General features: G+C 46.4%; 1 pseudogene; it reads right to left on the bottom strand.

Annotated features, from left to right (window-relative positions):
* Nucleotides 1-5,319: 5,319 nt before the first annotated feature.
* LOC142703234 (U2 spliceosomal RNA) lies at nt 5,320-5,490 on the bottom strand (annotated as a pseudogene).
* Between the last annotated feature and the right edge of the window lie 325 nt (nt 5,491-5,815).

Below are 5,815 nucleotides of genomic sequence, written 5' to 3'. Positions count from 1 at the left end.
GCCTAGGATTTTTACCTGGTTCCCCCTTCCTCCAGGTATGGGCACGCCTCTGATGACTTTATCATCTCTTATTAGGGTGAACAGAGGTTCTATGGCACAAATAAAAAGGAGCGGAGACAACGGGCACCCCTGTTTCACCCCTGATAAAAGAGGAACACCTTTAGTTAAAAATCCGTTGATAGAAATTTGGCTAAAACAGGATCGATATAAAAGCTTAATACGTGTTAAAATAATTTCAGGAACAGCCATCTTTTTAAGAACCATAAAAAGATATTCATGGGAGACCCGGTCAAAAGCCTTCTCGAAATCTAAGGATAAAATAGCAAGGCTTTGACCCCTTTCTTTAAAATACCAAATGATGTCACGTAAAATATTCAGGGACTCAGTAATTGACCTCCCAGGTACCCCACATACCTGGTTTGGATGGATTAATTTATGAATAAAAGGTTTAAAACGGATTGTTATTAGTTTAGCTAAAATTTTACAATCAACGTTTAAAAGAGTAATAGGGCGCCAGTTTTTTAACTGGTCCTTCTCACCTTTTTTAAAAATTAAGGACACAATCCCCCTCCTCCAGGAAGGGGGCAGCTCTTCAGTAATAAAAACTTCCTTATACAATAAAAACATGTCATTCTTTAAAATTTCCCAAAAAGCATGATAAAATTCGATGGGCAGACCATCTTCCCCAGGAGCTTTCCCATTAGAAAAACTTTTAAAAGCAAATAAAAGTTCCTCCAAGGTAATATTACGGGATAAAACTTCCTGGTCTAAAATATCTAGCTTGGCATCAAGGGAATTAAGAACATGTTCTAAAAAGGAAGGATCAATATTTTTCTTGTTAAAAAGAGATTGGTAGAAATTAAAAGCAGAATTTAAAATGCCGACCATAGTGGTTTCTCCTTCAAGGTTTAAAATGACATCTCGTTTATCCATTACCTTTTTGAAGAAGAACCGGGAACACTTCTCGCCATCCTCGAGGTGCTTTACATGTGAATTAAAAATTATTTGTTTCCCTTTCTCTTCTATGGCATGTTTTATTTCAGCTTTAAGATTTAAGATATCATCATCAACATCCATACCAATCTCCTTCAATTTAAAAAGTACATGTAAACGTTTATTAAGAACATAAAACCATTGTTTTTTCTCTTTGGCTTTCTTCTTACCTGCTCGAATAAAAAAAGCTCTGATTTTGGGTTTAATGCCCTCCCACCAGTGTAGCATAGGCTGACTGGGCGCTCTATGGGACTGCCAACACTGGTAGGTCCGCACAAACTCCTCTTTAATGATGGGGTCCTCCAGGAGTGTGGTGTTTAGTCTCCAGGGACCCCTACAAGCTTTTTGCTCTCCCTCTAGCTCCAGGTGCACCGAAAGGAGCTTGTGATCAGATAAAATATTTGTTAAAAGCAAACATTTTTTGGGAATAAAACTATTAGAAGTGAAAATAAAATCAATTCTGGAGCTCACTCTTCCATTGGACCAGGTGGGGCCTGGGTCCGCAGGCAAGAGTTCCCTCCAGCAATCTTTCAATTTAAAATCACCAATAAAATTCTTGAGCAGGTAAGAAGTACGGTCAATTTTTCGATTAAAATCCCCACCCTGCCGGTGTTCTCCATCTCGTACACAGTTAAAATCACCACCCACCAGCAGGGGGGTAGACCCAACACAAAACAATGGTAAAATCTCTAATAGTTCTGCCCTCTCCTGTTTGGTAGGAGGGGCATAAACGTTTAAAACACGAATTAAAATTCCATTAAAAAGCAAATGTATTAAAATAGCTCTGCCGGGCATGATTTCAGTCACTGTTTGGATGGAGATAAAACGACCTCGGCAGAGCAATCCAACCCCCGCAGAGCGACAGTCATTTCCACCAGACCAGACTGAGGGGCCTAGTTTCCAGTCCATCTTTAAATCTTGATATTCCAAGTCATTAGGGATTCCACATTCTTGAAGCAGGCAAAGGTCAAAGTCCACAGTCTCTAAAAATGAAAATAAAGCAGTCCTGCGGACAGGGCTCTTTAGGGACCTCACATTTAGTGAGGCGACTTTGATAGGAACCAACATAGTCTTAGTTGAGGTCAGAGTCCGAACCAGAAGAGTCGTACTCGGAGATCAGCTGCGAGTCTGGACCCCCTTTTTGAGGGGTCAATAAATCTTGGATGTTGGTAGGGTCAGAGCCAGATACGTGGGCGGCTCCAACCCCCACACTGCTCTCATCCGAACTCCGATAGGCAGCTTTCCTCCGAACTCCGGACTCCTCTTCCTCTCGCTGTCTCTTTGCAGAATGGCTCCTATCCATCTCCTCGAAGTCGCTCTCACCCATCTCTGGCCCCTGGCTGAAGATATCGCTGATGTCCTTACTGGGCAGCTGCACAGGGGCCAGTGAGGTCCCATCACTCTTGGCAACCTTTGCCTGCTTACGGGGAGCCTTCATCGCAAGCCCCTCCACAACCGCAGTGGAGGAACTTTGCTCCGACCCCCCCGTTGACCGGTAATGGTCAAAACGAGGCTCCAATCCAGCATATTTTAGGGTTTTCTTAATGGAGCCCTCGTCTGACACAGAGTGTCTCCGCTCCATGCCCACACTCTTGGGACAGGCGTCAGGTCCTACTGCAGAACCTACGGAGCCACGACGCCTGTCGCTAACCACTGCCTCAACAGGGTCCACTGCAGGCGGAGCAGAGGACCTGTTTGCAGAGGTGCCGGTCAACTTATGTCCAGCAGAGTCAGAATTCCTCCTGCTCTGCCTGGACCCGATGGAATCCCTATGGCCGTCCCTCGAGGCTGACATCGGTGGGCCCCCCGATGGAGCTGTGAAGGACTTTGGCCTGGACCCCTCAGTCGTCAATGCTCGTTTTGGGGCATTACCAGCGGCGTCTGCACATGTTGCAAACTGCCGCTCTGGCCCTGGTCTGGGTGGCCCAGATTTCGCTCTGCGGGGGCAATCTTTAAAAGCATGCCCAGTCATGCCGCACAGATTGCACAACACCTCGGAACTGCATTTTGCCGCTACGTGTCCAACCTGGCCACACCTGTTACACTGCACCACATGGGGCCGGTCACAATGTTCTCTGGTGTGGCCATATCTCAAGCAGTTCCGGCAGGCTATTGGCATCTGGGGGTAAAATAGGAATCCTCGATTCTTCCCAATGGCAAAGTTCTGGGGTGGGTGATGTAAGCCTCCAATGCCATTGGGATCCTGGCGGAACTTCACCCAATATTTCCTTTTGCCATTCCAGAAGCTCTGGGTGTTCAAGATTTTATGTGAGAAGCGGACCTCCCTGCAGTAACGACTGAGGAAGGTTTCAATGTCACGCTCTGAGACAAATGGACTGAACATGCACATCACGAGCGGGACTTCTTCCTCCCCGTAGAGGAATAAAAAGTTCAGTCCATTTAGCCGCTCCTCACTCTGGTCCGCATCAGACAATCTTTTGTGCATGTTGTCGCAACATGCCGCGGCCGTAAAGGATACGGTGTACCGACCGCGGCTTTCCTGGTCGTTGAGACACAGGATGTCCGCCCGCTTGAGCCCCAGGAAGTCCAGCAGAATCACCTCCACAATGAAGCGAAGGTTCTTCCGCTGGCGATGGCCTTCTTCCACCTCGATGCGGACGGACTGGCGCAACCGGGTGTCCCCGGATGCAAATCCAAATGTAAATGGCATTTTCAGTGCCTGGGGGCTAAGCCTGTCCCTTATAGCAGCAAGGGCTCAGATTCCACAATTAAGTGGAACCCTCCCCCAAGGCCAAGGATTAGGGTACCCCAGACACCTACGAAGCCCGATAAACGCCCTCGGAACGCTCTTAGAAAAACGCCTCAAGGCCGGTTGACCTCTTGGGTAAGGCGCGATCGCAACTCGTTGTCCGGGGGCTAAGCCCACTCCCCAAATAGCAGCAAGGGGGTGAAGTCTCTCTGTGAAAAGAGACGATCCCCCAAGGCCAAGGAGCAGGGTACCCCGGACACCTCCCAACAAAACCAGATGCAGAAATACTACACCTGATCTTGCCAAAAGGCCGAGAAGCGATAACCCGAGCGGCCCTTGCCTTGCCCGAGCCTGTCCCATACTGCTGTTCACCCCTTGCAGCGATTCAGCCTACTCCTAGGCAATTCCATGGGGCCCTGCAGGCTCACACACATTTACAGCTACTAAGCGGGAGGTGAATAAAGGCCGGAGAGGAAGCCAGACAGGATTTGCTTCTTTTGCTTGCACCACAATGCAGTGCTGAAAGAGGAGGAATCTACATAAAAACGCCTTCCTGGCAACGCCCAAATGCCCTCCTGCCATGCAGATAAACACTGGCAGCGGCAGCAAGTGCATGCCCACAGCCACCCCTTGTTCCTTCACACCTTGTATCAGCTTTAATCCAGTCCTGTGCTGCCTGCTGAGCAGCACTGAACAACACTGCCTGGGCCCAGGCTTTTATCTCTGAGGCAGGCCCCATTATGATGTCAGAAAGCTGGCTCTGGAATCCTGAGGGCTCCACTATGACACGTGCAAAGTTCCGTCTGAACTTTATATAAGACTGTGAGGCTCAGTCAGTCACTCAGTGTTGCCTGAGAGGGCAACACTGCAACAGCCGGCCGCCAGGCTGTCTTTTTTTTGCACATTTATTTGCCTCCAGGAGGCCACAAGAGGGAGACAAGGGACTGCAAAATGGAAAATAGGCATCCACCAACTTTACAGACAACTTCTCTTTGCTCCTACAACCTCCATCCTTGCACAGTTTGTTATTCTTCCAGGTAACATAGTAACAAATCCAAATTGCTGCTCTCTTTGTAGGCAAGCAAGGGTTTGTTGCAACTGCAATTCTTACTTCTTCTTGAAATGTAGGGACGACAGTACATTCCATCACATCCACCTAGTGTACACAGGTAGGTCCATTGTGGCGGGTAGGCGGCTGGCTGCTTTAATGGCTGTTTGCTGTTCCCCTACTCCACTCCACTCCACTATTTGACTGTGGTGCTGCATCAATCAGTGGCTGGCTCAGGTGCAGCTCTTTAACTTACCTAGGAGGGAGGGAGGGAGGGAGGGCGGAGAGAAGACAAGGAAGGTGAATGAGCTGTTCCAATGTGAAATGCCGGAAACACAGAAACACAGAAGACACACACACACACACACACACACACACAACAAGAGGTGGCAATGTATTCATTAATTGCATTTAATAAATGAGCTCATTATCACACATGACTGTACAAATGCATTGTCCAACAGGTGTTGAAATAATGGGATTAAAAGGGGAGATCCCTTCAGAAAGACAGAAACAATGGCAAAGAGAAAAAACACTTTTGGAATCTGATTTTAGTCAACACATAAGGGAAGGGTGCACCGGTCCTGGAAATACTGCAATACCAGGTCAATGCGTGGAGTGGACAGAGCAAGCTCTATTTCCATCTCCCTGTTCTAAAAATCCATTTAATATATGGTCCCCAGATAGGGGACGTATCAGATATTAAACTGATAAGAACAGATTTTTTTTTTTTTTTTTTTTTTTTTTTTTTTTTTTTTTTTTTTTTATTAAACCATTCAGGTTTTTTTGAATAAAACCGAGAACTGTAGTTGTTCAAACCACCTCTCTATTTTTCAAAAAATCTCATCACTCTGGTTCATTATTTTATTTTTCCATCAAATACAAGATAAATCAAACAAAATTCCTCAAACTAAATACCTCCATTTTAACATTCGCCATATCCCTTCCGCATCCATACCTCTTTCTAGATCCCATTTATAATAAAAATACAATTTAGCCAATACCATACTAACCACATCCTCCATCTCAAATACTTCTCTTTTATACACATTCAAATTCCTCGT

Source organism: Rhinoderma darwinii, unplaced genomic scaffold (assembly GCF_050947455.1).
Source record: "Rhinoderma darwinii isolate aRhiDar2 unplaced genomic scaffold, aRhiDar2.hap1 Scaffold_2642, whole genome shotgun sequence".
NCBI classification, from domain to species: Eukaryota; Metazoa; Chordata; class Amphibia; order Anura; family Rhinodermatidae; genus Rhinoderma; species Rhinoderma darwinii.
Note: the sequence above shows the minus strand (reverse complement) of the source record. Positions and strands in the feature narration are given on the sequence as shown.